Source organism: Thunnus thynnus, chromosome 15, assembly GCF_963924715.1.
Source record: "Thunnus thynnus chromosome 15, fThuThy2.1, whole genome shotgun sequence".
Classification (NCBI taxonomy): domain Eukaryota; kingdom Metazoa; phylum Chordata; class Actinopteri; order Scombriformes; family Scombridae; genus Thunnus; species Thunnus thynnus.
In genome coordinates, this window is record NC_089531.1 from 21,071,916 (window position 1) to 21,091,574 (window position 19,659).

The 19,659-nt window shown below is 38.4% G+C and overlaps 1 long non-coding RNA gene across 4 annotated transcripts in view; it reads left to right on the forward strand.

The window, feature by feature from the left end:
- The window catches only part of LOC137197862 (uncharacterized), a 239,677-nt gene that overhangs the window by 55,376 nt on the left and 164,642 nt on the right, over positions 1-19,659 (forward strand). The window contains exon 4 of one of the 4 annotated variants that reach the window (XR_010931524.1): positions 756-4,906. The exons of the other annotated variants lie outside the window; for them this stretch is intronic. This is a non-coding gene — a long non-coding RNA (uncharacterized lncRNA). Of the gene's footprint in view, positions 1-755; positions 4,907-19,659 lie in introns of those variants that run through there. 4 annotated transcript variants of the gene reach the window in all.

Below are 19,659 nucleotides of genomic sequence, written 5' to 3' on the forward strand. Positions count from 1 at the left end.
CTTTAGCTGCTGTAGTTAGCCAGTCCCCAGTAGCCGGTATGAGCCAACCCAGCATAGATCTCCTAATTACTCAGCAGTTATTAATGGCTTCTCTCTCTCCCTCTCAGTTTAATTATATCAAACATTTATCAAATATTTGTTATATTTCTATCAAGGAAAATTATATTGAGATAATTATTATTATATTAAACATTCTCAGGGTTCAGCCTCTCACTTGTTGATTTATCAGTTTCATATAATGGTAAATTGAATATCCCTTGTTTTTCGGACTGCTGGTTGGACAAAATAGACAAGCAACTTCAGTTCTGGTAGATTGTAATGGGCATTTTTCTCTTCTTTCTGGCATTTGATAGGCTAAACAATTAATTAATTAGAGGGATTCATAAATTATGAAAATGATTGTTAATTGCAGCCCTAAAACAATGCACAAGGAGAGAAAAGTTGTATTTATTTTATATTTGGTTGGACAGACATGGACAATGACAACGTGGGAAAGTGAGTAATTTAAGCTATTATAGACCATGGCAGTCATTCTAAAAACTGCAATTTAACTTCGGTTGTGAAATATGATTTCATAATGGGGCCTAAAATTTTCCTGGCAGGCTTGGTGGCTGAATGACAATACTTATGAAGAGCAACCACACATAGACATGAAAAGGCATTTCTACAAAAAACAGACAGACGCACACAAACGTACTCCCTTACTCATCTTGTCTTCCCCACATGAATTCATCTGAACTGTACTTCTTGTTCAGTTTTCACAGCAGAGGGATAATCCAATGACAATTCACATCCAGCCCCAGCTCAAGTACTTCACCCGGTTCACTCTCTCCTCTGCTGCGCTGTGTGAAGATGGACAGATTCCAAATGATGGAAAAATATTGCAGTGAAGAGTGTGATTTGTGACACAACATAAATGATAGAGCATAATATGAAAGGATAGATGTTTTTCTATTGTCATGATATATATCGTTATATCACACAGCCCTACATTAATTGATTATTTTGCAGTGTGTTTGATGTTGACTACTACCATGCACTTGTGGTTTTCTCTCTCAAAAGAGAGAGAAAATGCATAAGGTAATATTGTTGATTTTTCTCTCTTTGATTGGTGTCCCTTTTTCAAGGTCAGATTCATTCACTGAGTGAAAGTAAAATAAAAATGAGAGCAGAGGCAATCCAAACAACAGTTTAGGAAAATGAAGAAGAATCTTGGTGGTAATGACACTAAGTATTCATGTTTCTTTGGGGGGCTAGCTGTCTCTTAGCAACAGTGGTGTTGTCGGCGTGGAAACCCTTGGCAGATTGGAAGCATTATTCACCAGGGCTTAATTAGAGGGGTAAAGATTAGGCCAGGGTTGTCTTTAATTGAGTGGTGTGCGTGTGTGAGTGCATACACAAACATGGGTCTTTGATAGTCCGCATAAACTACTGTGTAACGAAAGGTGTGTGACTGCTCTTTAAAGCAGTGACATCATTTTGAATGACACATTCTGTACTCACGTTCTAACCTGACCTTGTTATTCATATTTAAATTGGGGGCACAGCAGTCATTTTAGGTTCACTACAAATTTTGGACGATTGGCTCACAATACTTAACCTTAAAGACGTCAAATGGAGGTGGAAAGGTCCCTCACCAAAACTTTAAAGCTCTTTTCAAGCCCTTTTCAAGAGACTTCAAGTGGACTCTTGTATCTTCACAATCAAGCACGTCCAAAACACCCTGCATGTGTGATAAACAGTTTTCTGTGGAGAATCATTGTGTTGCAACTTCACAGGAGTTCATAAAAAGTAATCTAGATTTACGTTTGTTTCTTTTTGTTTGTTTTTATACTGAATAGACCATCTTGTTCAAATTGGGATCATGCTGAGTATGGGATAAATGAATCTCTCCTGACTGTTTAGTCAAAATGAACCCTGGTGTATTTGTTTCGGTTTGTCATTACTTGTGACACCAGAGAACATAAATACACACATAAGAATAAGTAAAGTGCTGCGTGACTTACTGTGAGTCACTGAAATTTGATTTCCCCATGTGGGAGGATGACATATACCACAGCTGTCCAATGATTGAGTTACCTGTCAATCTATATAACTTCATGCTTGCAGCTTTTGGTTTGTTTGTTTATTAAAAGCCAGTGTGAGTACAGACCAGACCAGAACTAAAACCATTTAGTTGTTTTTTTTCTTCCAAAACCAATTGGTCCAAACCAAATGAACCAAACTATAGGTGTGAAAGCACCCTAATATAAATCTTTCAGATGATATAAAAGGAAGGTCTTTAAAGGTATACTATGTAGGATTTTCCTAAAAAAAACAAAAAACAATGGATAGACTCATACATCAATTATCCCTCTCAATCATCGCTTATGACCCACTAGAAGTGTGTGATGGTGTATTTATTTGCAGAGACCCTGCTCTCTGCCTGTATTTTCTTATTTTCTTATTATTTTGCCTTGTTCGCGGGTGGGGCTGAGTCACACACACAGAACAGAGAGGCCACAGTGGACAGTATGAGGCTCTGCATTCACACAAAATCCGGAAATGCGGCACCTTCTTGCAGGGTTGTGAGGAGGTGTGGGCATGTTTATTTGTGCTTTAGAACATAACCGCTGTGAAACAACCAGAAAATAATGTTGCCCTTATATCAGAGCCAGGCTCAGGATGAGCTGGCCAGGGATCGGGGTGAGCTGACTAGGGGTCGGTGGTGATGATCAGTAGTTAAAAACTCATCTCTATGAATACTTTGTCTCGGTTGTATGTTTAAACTCTCCCAGGTCACCGTGCGGCCGAACAAGCTGCCATTTAACCTGCAAGGTAGTTTCCCAACACATCACACAATCTAAAGGCACATCCAGCCAGACTCATTCAGAATTCCCAGGTTTAAGGAGACTTGGCTGTAGGCCAACGTCGTTTCCTGCCACACCATGATTTAAAGTGTTTTCTGTGTTTGTCAGGTACTGCTGCTCCATTCGGCTGACACAAAAGCAGACTAACATACCTTGATTTTCTCTTTAAAAAAACAAACAAAAAACCCCTACCCTCAGCTTTTTTTTTTTTTTTTTTTTTTTTTACACAAATACCTTCATATACCATATACACTGGTGAAATGTCAGAAAGGTATGGAAAAATAGTTACCGCCCAAGCCTTGTACAGAGCAGTACAGTGTAACCTGTAACTCAACAAATAACACAAAACATAGTAACATTTGTAGCTTATGTCAGATCAGATAAACACATTGTTTAATTAATTCCTTATACTTTTCCTCATGCATGTTTGGTTTTATAAAGGTGATTAAAAACAGACACAGCTCTCCGAACTTGTTAATCAGAGGGGAGGACACTTAAGACTGATTGAACAGGTGTGTTTAACGAACAGTCTCACACAATGCAGATTTATGAAACTACCACCACTAATGTCATAAAATCAAATGGTTGATTTTACTATCAAGATAGTAAAAACAAATGCTGCTGCATTTTTTTTTTCTGTTTACTTCTTTTTATTTGACTCATCCAGTTCTGCCATTTTTACAGGATGGAAGTTAACTTTAAAACAAAAGCTTGGTTCCTTTTAAGACAAAAGGTGAGAGTAAGAAGAAAGTAGCACTCTCTGGCATTTTAGCCGTGTAGGTTCAATTTGCCTCACCTCGACCTTTCCCTGTTCTACAAAAAAAAAAAAGAAGAAACTAACTGGGCCACATTTACGACCTGCAAAAATCTCATTCTCTCTCTCTCTCTCTCTCTCTCCCCCTCGCTCCCTCCCTCCCTCCCTCCCTCTATATCTGTCTCACTCACCCAAAAAGTAGATGACCAGAGAAATAATGTGGCATGACTGTGTCTCCTCCACACTATACTTCTGGAGACAGGAGGGCTTTGGATGTAGTGTACCCATAGCAAGTCTTGATTCAAGCCAAAATATCAGACTATACTGTGTTTGTATGTTTTTGATGGGAAAATTGACTAGGCAAAACAGCTTTACTTGGGGAATCACAAGTTTCTTTTTATTAAGCATTGAATAAATTGTATAAATCTAAATCAAGAACTAATTTAAAGTGCATTCAATCATCCGTGAGCTGAAAAACTACTTTGAGAATTAAAATCAAGAGCTAAATCAGTCAATCAACATAGCAATCAAAATAGGCCTAAACAATTTAGTATTAAGCCAATCAGTGTCGGCCAATTAAAAGCAATCAATATAAATCTGAGTAAGCTTCAGTCAATGAAGCAAAATTGTCCAGTCAGTATAACACTCAAATTCTAGAGCTGAGCAATAATCAATCAATCTAGATTACATCTTAGCAATTATTAATAGCTCAAATAATGTCAAATGAAAACCAGCAGTATCAAATCAAGAAGTATCAAAATCTTAATCAACCGCATATACAGCTATAGAATGAAACTCAATAAAAGTAATATTGACCAAAGTTGAATCAATCAGTTTCAGTCAAAATAAAAAAATATAGAGTAGGAACCTTGAAAAGCAGAATCAAGATGTCAATTAATTGAGGAACGAGGAATGATCAAAATGTAGCATGAAAAATATAAAATGAGTAATCAAAATGCAATCAAAGGTTATGCTAAAGGTAAAATGGGAACCAAAATAGCATCAAAGTATGACTTCAAAGTTGTCTGAATCTTAGTTACTCATTAGTATCGCAACATGTGAAAGACAGTCACTACTCAATAAATTCAATCAATGTGCAACTATCAAATGAAGTGATTATGTCACTCATCAAAGCAGTCATCATTCGGAGAAAATTATCAATAAATGCAAAGACTAAGTCAAAGACTAAAACATCTGGCATATCAGTAAATGATATAGATCAATACCAATCATCAGCAAATTAAAGCACTCATCAAACATAAGGTGTAATTGGTCTAAGTAGGAAAAGGTGACTAAAGACCATATTTTGCATTTTTCAAGCAAAAGGAGAGTTCAAGCTAAAGTCAGCCTCAAACCAGCCTCAGAAAAACACGTTACTTGAGCTGTCAGAAACTCCTGTTGGTTAAACTGAGTGAGACACTTTTAGTGCTGACCCCAACAGACAACAAACTTAGAGACAAGCATAGTGACATTAAGGCTACAAACAACCAATAACACAACACTTTCAGAAGGATCATTATCTTGTGAACATGTAATTGACTAGTCCTCAAAGACCACCACTTTTTCAAATGTAATTTTTGGAATAAAACATCTTCTTATATTCGGGCCAATAAGGTATATATAAGGTAGACAGTTCTCTGCTACCCAGAACTCGACTCTTCCTCCCCCTCCTCTCCTAATTGCAGCAGGTTTATGCTTCGCGCTGTGCTCCGGGGACGAGGGACCTATTGTTACCTGACCCCCCCTTTCACCCAGACTTCACCACAGTGACACAGCAGCGTCCTGTGGTTTTCAGAGCAGCTTCATCTGTGCAGACTTGCAGAGTAGGGGCAATAGGTCATGGCAGGGTCTCAAGGCCAGAGGTGCAGTGTGCAGAAGTTCATGAGGCCAGATTAGGCCACAACAGTTCTGAAATATTAAGGTGGCAACTTTCTCTCTTTGGGCACACAGTCACACATTACAACACTTTTTGCTCACTTTTGTGTCTAACACACAGGCAGAAATATGTATGTGTGTGTAAGAGTGCATGAAGGGAAAGCGAAGCTAGACAGTTTCCCTTTTTTCAGTGGGTGTCTCTATAAAAGATAAAGGAAAAAGTTGCCAAAAAGAAAGGAGAGGACATAGAGGTAAAGGTGGGCTGATTGTCTTCATGTCAGTTTCCGGTAAAGGTTAAATTTTTCTGACTCTGACTTTCAAAGGAATAGGATTCATTACGACTGCCTGAGTAGCCATAGCTTCTCATCTGTAGTACGTTTTCATCTCAGCACATATCCACAGTTGATTGGCAGATGTAGTCATTTGGGATCAAAGGGGGACAGAAGAAAATGCAGAGATGTAAGGAACATGAGGGAAAAAAAGCCCATATTTCAATTACACATACTCATATACAATAAAAGCTGAGGATTAAGCATCAGTTCCTGACGTAACCTCACCTTGAAAGACTCACCCAGATTGGAAACCCCTCAAGCCTCGCCTGCTTCAAATGAACCTACGTAGCTGAAAGACGGAGATGTGCCTCTCACTGAAATATAAAATAGAGAAAATGGAAAAACTAAAAGCAACTTTAAGAGATTGTTCCTTTTATTATTCAAATCCCCAGCAGGCAAAATAGAGAGAGCTAGGAAGTGTCACAAATTCTGATCAGACGTGATCAAAGTGCATTATACACCACAACAGCTAAATGGAGTCTCATTCCTTGGCACTTCTGGGTCAGGGAGCATTTTACTGTAGATTTGTGTGAGAAGGAGAGGGTACGGGAGAAAGAGACAACATAAGGAGAGGGTTGGCAAGACTTCTGTGAGTCATTAACAAGTGTTCTTGCACTTGTGCGCAGTCTCCCATCTCTGCATTCTTGTCCATTTGTGTATCTCGTATTGTCTGTGTGCTAGTTTTTTTCTTTATTATGAAAGCCTTTCAGGCACCTGAGCTTCCTCTGCTTCAATTCAGCTTCTTGATTGGCCCCAGATGCCCATATGGAAATAATGTCAAACCGTGAGTGTACGAGGAGCCCATTTCTTGCAATTTCTCTGCTTGCTCTAACTCAGTTGCTCAGTGCCAGGAAACAGGCACAAGGACAGACCACAACAAACACGGTCTAAACAAGCCAGGAGGAGAAAAATAACCAGAGAAAAATGAAGGCAGTGACGAAGAAACCTTAGCTCAGTGAAGCTCCTGCTGTATCATTAAGCCACATTAGGGATGAACAAGGTGGCTCTCGGATAATACTGTGCAGGTTGATGCAAATTTAGGTGGAAGTGTCGCGTCAGGACAGGAGTGGGGTACATGCACAGCAAAATAGTGCAGAAATCAACACTTTTATAGTTAAGTGCTCTGTCATAGATAGAGGTGTGAATCTTCACTGGCCTCACAATTTGATTCAATTACGAGTCACCTGTCAACAATTCGATTGCACGATGCATCTCAATGTATTGCATCCTCAATTTTCTATGTTACTGCACATGGCTACTTTTTCATCAATTAATACAAGCAGTGAGATAAATCTGTAATAGATAAAAATCAGACTACAACTGTCTATATTATAAAAAGCTGCATCTTTTCAATACCAGTATCTGTGTGATCTCAGTACATAAATATTACAAAAACCCACACATGTAATGGCTGCTCGACTAGCTTTACTCATTGACTCCATTTCCTGGGTTTTGGTTTCGCTGTAGAGTGCACACAGAGTTATTTTCTTCACCTCAGAGTTGGTTTCAGTTGTTAAATGCTGCAGTGTGTGTTGGTCAGCTGGTCTCATTTGTTTTTGCTAGAGTTTGCTGCTCCATTCAGCTAACGTTAGTCTCTGAGTGACAGGGTAGAAAGTTCATAATATACTTCAGGTTCGTCTAGCAGAAGTAATTATTTAGTCATTAATCAAAAAATGCTTGCAACCGCTGCCTTTTTTGAAGATGAACTGAAAGATAACTCTAGTGTGTGCGTACTGTAGACTGTCCGGGTGCTGCATTGCCTTTGCAGTTGAGTTCCACCTTCGTCGCTCTGTAAACATCACATTCTTAACATTTAGAAAGTTGTTTTTTGACATTTTTGAATCGATTCAGAATCGTCCACATCCGCATTGTAATGCATCTTAGAATTGAGAAATTTCCACACCTCTAGTCATAAGGTTGATGTAACACTTTATATTGGCTCCTTGAGAGGAAAAACAGTGACAATGTAGATGCACTGTGTAAGGAATGCTAAATTACAAATGCAAACAGGTATAATCATTTATTTCTGTGAAGCTTTTGTCAGTAGAAACAAAAGCAGCACTGTCACTGGCAAAACAAAGAAATGCCAAGATTATGATTGTTGACTGATTGTGGGGAAAAAGGCTCCTGTAAAAGATGTGGTAAAGGACAACATGATGGCCACAGATTACTGCTGACACAGTGAGGATTTGGATTGATTGATGCTGGGTTTGTGACTGAGGTTAATAACAAGGACAAATACTGTCGCCTCATTATGGACAGATAATAACAGACAGATATTGACCTCACAAATCAAAGAGAAATTCACATGCAGGATAGAATCCAAGTCTTGGGTGCACAAACACAACAATCACTCAAGGATAGACTTGAGTACATTCAGTCACATCATTTACACAAGATTTTCTCAAAGATAAATGGGTTTTTGAAAAAGAAAATGGTTACTTAAAAGCCAAGTACTGACTTTCAAGTGCATCAAGGTCAAAATCCTAAAATTACCTGTGGGCAGCACTTCACAGTTTAGTATTGTCGTGCCATTTGCTTTCTTCTTCATGAATTCATCATACACCATCCCTTATGAAGACATAATTTCTGGACCTATGTGTGAGTGTGACATTAAAAAAAGAATACAGATTGCATAGTTTGCACTTGTTATCTTTCTGCATCTTGTTGTCAGTATAGGGGGAAGATACTGTGCTTTTTTTACTTATATGTTGCGTGGTCAATTGCATATTACCGGTGGTGGACGAGCCAAGGTATGAAAAGTGAGTTACTTTCACACTATGAAAAGACTCCATTACAATTATAAAGTGTTGCATTTAAACATTGCATTGCATTAAAGTACAGTACCTGAACAGATGTAATTAATTGCTTTTCACCTCTGCATATTGTTTACTACATTCATTAAGAGGCAGTATATTACTTTCAGTGCATGGTAACAGTGAACAGTTAGTAAAGTAGCACAACACCCTCAGCAATGATTGTTGCATTGCCACCTCAGAGAAGTTTACTTTGCCTGACACATGGTGCAGACTGAGGGAAGGGAATAATATTAGCTTGTGATGGCTTGATGAAACTTCTTCTTGTGTTGTTTCCCTTTTCTATCAGACAGCACTTCAACAGTCAGTCTATCAGCCAGCCAGGAAGTATTGCTTACTGAGGCAGAAACTCCAGACCTGACGCAGTAGTCTGCTGTGATGTGTACGAAAGTTTGTGTGTGTGTGTGTATGAACGTGGATTTTCTCCTCCTACTGCATCAAAACTAAACCCTCTCCTCCAAACACGTCTCTTGGTGTGAATCATTTTTCTATGGTATTTTCTGTGTGATCTCATTAGACCAGAGCAGCAACGAGCTGCCAGGACAAAAAGAACAAAGTGCAGCAGAGTTGAACAACAATAACAACACCAGTTCCCAGCCACAGCATTGTCACCTCCTATGGGCACATTCTAAAGGTTGAGAATGATGAAAAGCAAAGTAACACCCCTGGGCGAGCCTCTGAACACTGCCTAGAGGCTAGCACAGTACTGCACGCTCAGCAAGTCAACCAGAGTACAGAACTCTATGGCCTCCTGCCTCCAAATAAGAAGCAGGGAAGGATTGAAGAGTTTTGCTGCAAAGTGAGATACGCAGCAGTGAAATGAAGTGATATCGATTTCTATAAAGGGATTTACTGAACATAATATTTCCAAGTACATTTAAGAAGAAGACAGGCCAATTCCTAACACAGACTGTGGGCCTGTTTGTAGACGTTAATGTTCAGGCAGTGCAGAGGGTTTCTTAATTAAAAATAATATGCTGTGATGGGTTGACCAGCTAGGCTATAAACTCCACAGCTAAACATAATGTTATTTCAGATCAATTTTGTTGGGATTGACCAGCCAACAGTTAAACAGAGACTGTGTGATTTGTACAGTGCATTCTCTGGCTTTTATTGAATTTTATTTCAAAACTTATGATCATATCTATGTGTCCAGATAAAGGATTTTGTTCACCACTTGTACTGTATGTAGCTATTTAGAGTAAAGGTTCCATCTCTTTGGGTTGAGACCCACACAAGTGGTCACAAGATGAATACAAAAGGTCATAAGATGCTCACCCACAATCATTCTGCCGTGCAAAATTCTGTATTTTTTAGACTTTGCTCCAATTTTTGCTTTTTTCTCGTCTGTATGGTTTTACCCCGGTTATTCAAATAAACTAATCCGAGAAGAGAAAATAACTCTGACTGAACTGCTCACAAAATATGGACATGCAACCTATGACAAGGGGTCATAAGGAGATATTGCCTCATTTTAAGGGATCACAAGCAATAAAAGGTTGGCATCCACTGGTCTACTAGGGAGTAGTGCATTAGTTAGTCTAACATGGAATTTTGCAGAGTGGAACTCAGAAAAGGTATCTGCCAATGGCATCAGTTTATTTTTCTCAAATCTTTATAATTTGGAAGTATTATCTTTCCTAGTAATTGATGCACACCAATTTGGAAATGGTGTTCAATTATTAATGGCTAATGCATGCTAATACAGTAAACTGATTTACATGAATGACTGATTTATAAATGTGTAACAATGCAGATTGCCAACAGACAAATTATATAAAAGCTGTCAGGTCCAAACATTGAAATATTATATATATCCAACACTTCACACTGTCAGGAATGGAAATGATAGTTGCCACTCTTGACAGGTAAGATATACCTGAAATATCTTTAACAGCAGCTTCCACTCATTCTCTCTTCTAGTCGTGAGTCTTTCTCTCTCTCTTTCTCCTACTCTGCCAGGACTGCAATGTTTTGTGCTTTGATGAAGGCTTTGGTTGCAGCAACGACAGAGTAATTAAAGGGATTGATTGCGGCAGAAGGAGAAGCATTGCAATGTGTGTACAATACACACTCGCTGACTCAAATGTGCACACACAGTTTTTAGGAGATACATCATTTCCACTCTATTTTGCAGACACTTGAAATGACTGTGCTAAATGTACCAAGTCAATCCAACATAAATCCCATATGCGATGAAAAGCATGAATTAACACCATGTGATAAAAAAAATACAATGTTAGGGGTGGAAAGTTTATATGACAAAGCTTCCGAAGTCACAGGGATGGAGTTTTTCTATAATGTATTGTGTGATGGAGTAGTTGTAGTATGTAGTACTAGTAATATTAGTACAAAGAATTTAAAAAAATACCATCAACAAAGATTGTATGCTCTCTTTTCAAAAATGAAAGATAACATGGACATTTATTCCATGGTAGGCACTTCAAAAGTGTCTTTCAGACTACTGCAGTTGACCTTGAAGAGGTCGTATTATGTGTGAATCATGACCAGCCCAACCTGCTCCCCCAACTGTTCGACTCCGGCAACATAGCAATCAAACTGTTTCTTTTAGTGGTTTTAATATTTTCAGAGCAGATAGAGCTGGTAAAGGAGGTGGTGTGACAATATATATAAAATTAAGTGCACCATTGTTTGATCATGAGGTGATTATCCTTGGTGATCTCGGTTTAGATTGGCTTAATTTTACACAGCTTGTTTCACATCGCTTTCATTTAATTTCATTTCACTTCATTTCAATTTTTATTTTAAACATGTTAAAAGAAAAAAAACAAAACCAAAATAAAATATATCCCACTTGCCCCAACCTGAAGTATTCCTCCAAGTCAAGCTTAATTGACTTAATATTAACAAACAAACCAGAGAAATATCCTGCCTGTAGTGTTTTTGACCTTGCATTAGTGACCATTGCTCGATTGTTTGCATTAGAAATGTGAAATGGAGGAAAACTAATTCACCCTTAGTGGTCAGAAGAAACTTAAAAAAGTGATGACAAGGCCTTTCTACATGACCTTTACTCCAATTCCAATCACTGGTATTCTCAAAATCCCCGAACTTACACTAGCCTTAAGTTATTTTACCAATGTTTTAAACTCAGTTTTAGATAAGCATGCACCTTTTAAAAAGCCACCACTCCCTGGTTCACTGCAGAGCTTTCTACTATATTTTATTCCAGAAACAAAGCATGGGCTCTGGCTAGGCGCACCAAAGACCCTTGTCATTGGCTTGCCTTTAGACAGTTGAAGAACAAGTGCATTCCTGCTGTCAAAAAAGCCAAAACTGACTACCATCTGCACTCTTTTACTAATTCCTCTTATAGCCCCAGTAAATTCTGGAAAATAGTCAAATCTACCACTAACAATTTAGCACTCCTCTACCTGCCTATGTTAATGGCCTTACTCAGATAACTGATAGCCATACAATTTGCACTGCTTTTAACAATCATTTTGCTGCATTTTGTCATTTATTTGACAGTTGTAGTGTTGGTCCCAACGGTTATGTGGAAGAACATAGGCCATCCTTCCTTAATACTACTGCTGAAGTAAACCACTCCTTTAACTTATCTCCTGTTTCTAGTAGGATGGTAGCTGACACCTTATGCAATATTGATGCATGAAAATCAATGGGTGATGACCAACTTGAACCATTTGCTTTGAAATCCTCAGCACAGCTAAATTCTTAATATATAACTCATATTTTCAATCTTAGCATTGCCTCTGGCATCATTCTTACAGTTTGGATGACTGCCTATGCTCTTCCTCTCCATAAAGGTGGTAGCAAATCTGAATTAAATAATTATTGTCCAATCTCAAAAATATCTTGTCGCACAAAGTACTTGAGTCACTTGTTAATGAACAGTTGAAATCATTTTTATCAATGTATTCCATACTAACTCCATTTCATTCTGGCTTAAGGTCAAAGCATAGCACTATTTCTGCTACTTCTTTAGTTATTAACAATATAGTCTCATTGCATTAGATAACAAAAACACTATGCTGCTTGTTTTATTGATTTAACATAAGCCTTTGACACATTTAACGACTTTCTTCTTTGGGTTTTGACAATGCTAGCTGCCTGTGGTTTCAGAATTATCTTTCTGCTATGTTGCACGGTGTCAAGATGGGTAAGATTTAGTCCTCTTTTCTCCCCGTTACAAAGGGAGTTCCCCAAGGTTCTGTTCTTGGACCACTTTTATTCACTAGTTATATAAAAAAATATTACCTCTTCACTGTACAATTGTAACTTCCATCTATACACAGATGACATGGTCCTTTACTCTTGTGCAGATTCTATTCATGCCGCCACTCAAAATCTACAGCTATCATTTAACCTCCTTCAAAAACACCTTCATAACTTGAAACTGGTCCTAAATTGTCAAAGACAAAATGGATGTTGTTTTCAAATGCAAGAAATACTGACTATGGTAGTTTTCAAATTAATTTTTTTTATAACATTATGATAGAGATGGTGCAGTACTTCAAATATCTTGGAATTTGGGCCATTGAAAAACTTTTAAAGTCCATATTGACATGCTGTTATCAAAGCTGAGATTGAAATTGGGCTTTCTTTTTAGAAAAAAATCTTGCTTTTCTTTATTTACGAGAAAAAGAATTGCTGAAGCAGTTTTTCTCTCTGTACTGGACTACAGGGATGTTATTTATGGTCGGGCGACCACTTCCACTCTCAAACCTTTAGATGCAGTATATCACTCCTTCTTAATATTCATTACTGGAGATAGATATGGGACACATCATTGCCTACTATATCAAAAAACTGGCCTGCCTGCACTATCAGTGACGGGGGATCAGCATTTGTTTTTATTTATTTATAAAGCTATTTTACAAAAGCTCCCCTCCTATCTCTCAGCCCTGCTTTCTTGGAATGTTGGTAGCTATTGCACCCACTCACATACATGGCTCACCCTGCAAGTACCAAAAATTCATACAGAGTTAGGAAGATCTGCTTTCTGTTACTCTGACCCACATACTTGGAATATGCTTCAAAAAAACTTCAAGTTTACCTCATTAATACCGTTGAGTCAATTCCAAGATTTAATTGCTTAATTGGTTTTAATTTTTTAAATTGTTCTTATTCTTATTGTTCTTATTGTTTTATTTATTTATTTGTCTCATTGTCAATCCCCACACTTGTACTTTTCAGTGTTGTTAATTTTACCTTGTTTTTACTTGATATAGCCATGTATTCTTCTTTTATTGCTATTTGATTTTAGTTGTCTGCAGTTATTGTATATCTCCACTAGGGGTGTGCCCGATTACAAATATGTTATTCGGCAAAACACAAATAGTGGGTTTTTATGAATATTCCCCTTCTCCTTTCCACAACGTTAGCTTGTAAAAAATAGGCAATAAATGAAAAGTGCAAAGCAATTATCGCCTTTAAAGTTTTTCCCTACACGTAACACGGTGTGCTGTCTCTGTGTTATAGGTGTATAAAGTATACATGGGTGTATAAGTAGAGGTCTGCCTGCAATGAGGCGATGAGCAAAGTTTTAGCTCAGTAGTCAGCGCAGTTGTCTATGATCTGAGAGACTCCATAAAGTAGTTTAATAGTATTCATGAGCACTTATTGTAACACTTTAATTTTCTAAAATTAAAAGCATTATAAAAACAAAAACAGGATTTTTAAGCCTCTTTCCACTTTTATTCGAAAACAAATACAAATACAAATAATTATGCTGCATCAAAAAATATAGATACAAATACTGGGCTCTCTGCACATCCCTAGTCTTCACCTCAGCACCATTGAAAATGAGGGTTCTCTCTAAATGCGTTTTAAATAAATAAAATGATGACGATGATGAAGACTCTGTTTAAATTTGGGAATTGTTTCGTTTGTTGCACCGACTGTAGTAACAGCTTCCGCAGCCATCTGCCTCTCACACTTTCTTCTGTTACTGCTGCCATTCTCCGCAGGAACAACATCAATATTCATGAGTGCTTTTGCATTGACCACTTATGGTTGATTGTGGGAGTGTAGGCGGTGGGATATGAGGTTCATCCGTGTGTGCGCATTTTCAAGTTGATGTGATTTATAAAAGGAAAAATGCATGCATTTGTGCATGTGCACAGTTTTATAAATCTGATTGTTTTTTGGCGCACACCATTTTCAGCTTTGGTGTGTCATGTACAATTTTGGTTTTGGATCCTACGCACTGTTTTATAAATGAGGGCCCTTATGAAGCACAAGCCATTTTCCACAGCAATGAGAAGGTTATTTAGGGACAGGAATGGTTATTTTGTTGAGATAAGTTAGAAGATTTTTAAAAAGGTTGTTTTTTTGTTTGTTTGTTATTTCAGGATGAATAAGTGCCTGTTTGAAATGTGGCCAGAAATTGGTCTGGTTGATGGTGAAGAAAATGATTAGGAAGATGAAAATAACCTCATTCAGAAGTCTTCATAGCAACATAGCTAATAACAGGTAGAAAATTTGATGCAAGGTACAACACCCCAGAATTTCAGCTAGACTCATTTCAAAAGATCTGAGGGGTGAGATAATTGCACCTTTGAAGAAAGTGTGGTGTAGGTATGAAAAAGTAATGCTATTTAAAAACTTAAGTTCTTGCTGAAAAATCAACTGGCAGAATAAAGTTTTAAAAATTAAAGTGGTCTTCAAGACTTCTAGTAAAAAATCTGAGGTAATCTAACTCCCCATAAACAAGGGTCTCAAATCCTTACTTACCTAATAATTTTCTTGACTTCATTTAATTGAAAATATCTCTGGAAGGGACATGCTGGTTTGGGACTTTAGCTTTAATTTAGCTTCCATTTACCTTCCTATTTGCTCCATGCTGTCATGACTTCAACGTCAGATCAAAATTCTCAAAGGGATACTTGGAAAATGAAGAGGTATCTGAAAATAGAATGTCAAAACACCAGTGATGTTTCTGGGTTGTTAGCAAAAATTATTTGAAGTTGACTTTTCAATAAAACACTAAAAGTGAATAATCTGTCACAACTAATATCAGTTACTCTGCAATTTTGGTGTTGTCATGTTCTTAACTATTCATCTCATGAAGATGGGGGAAAGCTATTGGTACATTAACCTCATAGCTTCAGTGTGATTTAACAGTCAAAATGATGAGAGCAAAGAATTAAATCATCAAAGAGGTGTCACTGTCCAAATAGCATTACAGATCAGTGAATACTGCAGTGCATTAGCCTGCGCCACTGTCAACGAAGCTGAGCAAACACCCTGTCTTTTGAAGGTGGAATTTGAAGTGACAGTGAACATGCAGCATGAACCATTCAGCATGTCAGTAAATACCAAGAAGAATATCAGTGTTTCCCCTAATGTTGCCTTGGAGGGGCGGCCCGCCCCTCTGAAAGAAACAAAATATGTTTATTTAAGTTATTTACCTAATTTATGTGCATTCATTTCATTTCAGCTAAGTGTGAGAGTCTCTACTGCGTTTTGCTGTCATTTATGGTCGCGCTAGTTTCTCTCCTCTCCTCTATGTAGTGGGTGTGTGATAGAGAGAGAGGGAGAGAGCATGTGTGTGACGGTGAGGCTGGCAATCGGAGCAGACAGTATAAAGTTAGAAGTACAGCTGTGAATGTAGCAGTCAGTAAATACAACTCCTCAAGACCCAAGCCAAGTTCCTGTGTCTTGTTTGCCAGCTGCTAATTAAAGTGAAGGGGGTTAGCCCTGAAGTTAGAGACAATGGGTCAGCCTAACCCGACCAGGCTCACTGAAGGTGGACTGATCTTAAAGGTGGACCAGCTAATCTCATTTTAGTGACAATCTCAGGCACTCCTAGTGTCTCCTGAGTCAGTGAACCAGGTGAAGTGAAGATAATGTTACTTGGGTTGACAACAGCTACTCTCGTTATGGTACTATAAGTTCAGTAAAACCAACCCCCCACCCCCACGGCCCACACACTGCACCCCCAAACCAGTCAACCTATTATCAAAGACATTAGGCATCTATTGATACATCCATATGCCTCGCATCTCGGCACAGAGAGAGCTGTTAGTCTTCTGAGAGCCAAAATGCCAAGAACTGAGGACAACTGCAATGTAGCTACATCTCTTTTCTGTCAACAGGAAGACAGAGCTAAAAGATCAGATGTAAATAACTGCTATAGCACAGACATGCTTCAACATTGATTATTCTTCTACCTCTATTGTCAGGATGTGAAGAGAACACAATTCCCAGTTCCCAATGCTATTAACTTTATCAGTGACTGCTACAGCCACTGAAATGTCAAAAGCAATTGAATTCCTAAGATGGAGGGTTGTTTCACTTCTTTGTATTTCCCATAAACTGCTGCTCTTCCAGGACAGATGAGGCATGAACTACGAAGATTTCACTCAGGTGGGCTTTGATCCCACGCTAATGAGATCCTTGTAGATTTTCTTCTGTAACTGTCATCCTTTGAGTGCATGTAACTCTATTCTTGATTTCATTCTTTATTTCAGCTGCATGAAGTGATCTGTGAGCACTAGGAGGAGATAAGACTCCAAAATTAACTTAACAACAACTTAAGAAATAACAACAAGCCATGATTATACTGCAATTTCTATGAGGTACTTGTGGTACAAATAATAGCCTACTTTTACATGTAAAGCAGAGCACCATGGGCAACCCGTTGAGCACCGTTTCACACTACCTGTTGTTGAACTTCAGTATTCACTGGTGTTTTTAAGATCTACTGCCCAAAAAAAAAAAAAAAAGAGTTCCTCAGGGAACATGAATGTCTGCACCAAAATTTGTGTCAATCCATCTTGCAGATGTTAAGATATTTCATCATCATCACCATCAGGGCTCAACTAGTCAAACCAAACTAATTATCTGAAAGTGATTAAAAGCTTCAGGGAGCTTGCAGATTGGGAGGCTGGTTGTCAGCAGGGTCAGCATTTCTACTACATATCACATCATGGAGAGTCATTTAAGTCATTTTTAGTCTCCATATTTCGCTTAATGGAGCTTTTTTCCACTAATTGATCAGCTTTTCTGGTTTAGATATTTTTTCAATTGCATTATTTTGCTGTATCTTCACTGAAAGGTCAGTTACCAATGATAGCTGACAATAGACTACAAATCTGACAGTATTCACAATTTCAACCCTGTGCTGCTTAACAGTGGACTGCTTATGTTCCTGTGTGGACTTATTTAATCATGTATACATTCACTTGCTGTCAGTTAGAACAGTTTTTGCCTGAAGAGAAACAAGACTAGGTCAAAACATAGTATATGGCTGGACCGTTTATGGTCAATGTATGAAATTGTGGCCACTTTGTTACAGGGATAGTCAGTGGTAGTGTCTATAATGTGAATTCCTGGATATTAAATGTTCATCTGCAATTTTCTTTAGTGGTCCCAGTAATTTTTGTTAAAGTGTACTGAGGTAACATATTACATGACATGGTTAAGCAATGTTTGAGTAAAAAAAAAAGGGGTATAAATGCGGTTACAAGAAAAATTCTTTTCACTCATATCTTGGGTTGTTTAATTTTAATTATAACCATTCTAATTATCTGTTAACTCCCCCTGCCCTTTCATCTGTTTCTATCTGTGGATGTCTGTAAGCTGTGGATGGCTAGGCTAGTCTGTCAGCTGTGTAACTTTATGACCGTGCCGTGATATTACAGAGTACACAAATACTATAAACACACCTATCACCTGCCCAGCACATTGCTGTTAAACTGGAAACACCGCGGCTACACTTTATTTTTATACAGTCTATGCTAGTTAGCCATGCTAACTAGCTGTTAGCTTCCGTGCAGACTGGTAAAATGGATCTGTCATGTCTCTTTGGGTTCTCGCTTCTGTCAGTGTCGGAGCCTCCGTGTGAGACGCTTTGGTTGGTAAATCTGTGTTTTTAAAGCATGATTCATTTTGAAAGAGCAACTGCCAATGGGTAAACTCCAGCACTGGGCCAGCTGACCAATGGTGTAACTTCATCACTCAGGGACTCAGTTAGACAGTGATGGACAGACATTCGAGGTTATAGGGCTGGTCCGTGGATGGTTCAGCCAAAAAAGAAAGCCATTTCCATGGGGAATTATGATATTGACAAAGTACCAACAGTGGAAAATTGATGGTGTAAACACCATGAATGTTGCTGGTAAAGCAGCCTTTTAAAGCAATGTGCACAATGCTGGTATTTCAGGGAATATGCATATGCCTGGGAGATGGCAAGAATACCACTGTTAAGGATTCTATCACAAGGTGGCAATATTTACAAGTCTTGTAAACATACACATATTGATGTGTAAAATACACAGTGCAGGGCCACCCACAGACAGAGACTGAATAAAACCTTTGACATTTCCCAGCAAATCATCCCCAAAACATTTGTCACAGTGCTCTCTATGCAGAAACACAGATATTCTGACAGCTAAACTAGCATGAAGCCGCTGGAGACTCACAGGCACAGTTGGCGTTACAATGACAACTTTGTCTAGCCTGCATGAACTTAGTGCCCCTGGAACATAATTTAGATTCCCCCCGGGATGGTGCTGCTAGTGGCTGCAATGCAGCCGGGCTTACTTTGTGTCTGCGGGTGGCTGTGGAATTTGATTTTGTCTTTACTGCTCTGTGCTGTCCATGGCGTTGATTATTATTCAGAGAGAAAACCATATCTCAGGCTGATACATATTTCATGGTGCTTGTGTGGGCTTGTGGAGTTCTCATCTGTGAATGCATGAGCCCATTCAATAATGTGCTTCATTTTTTGAGGGTAATATATTTTATTTCTAATCCCAAACAGTTAAAGTGGCTCTCTTTTCGCTCACTCACCCACCCAACCACCTCAATGTCTTCTGCGGTGTTTGTTTCTCTCTGTGCTCTATCTTACTCTCTCTGCTTTTTCTGCACTTTCATGCACAGAAAAAAGTGTTTGTCGTGAAAGAAGAAAGGTTAATGCAGGTCTGAATGCTCAGAGCCTGACATTCTGGCAAGAGAAAAATAATTAGAGGAATTAAAGTCAAGATGTCTGAATCCAGATCACTATTTTTACTCTTATGATAAAGACGGTGGGGATGCATCGATTT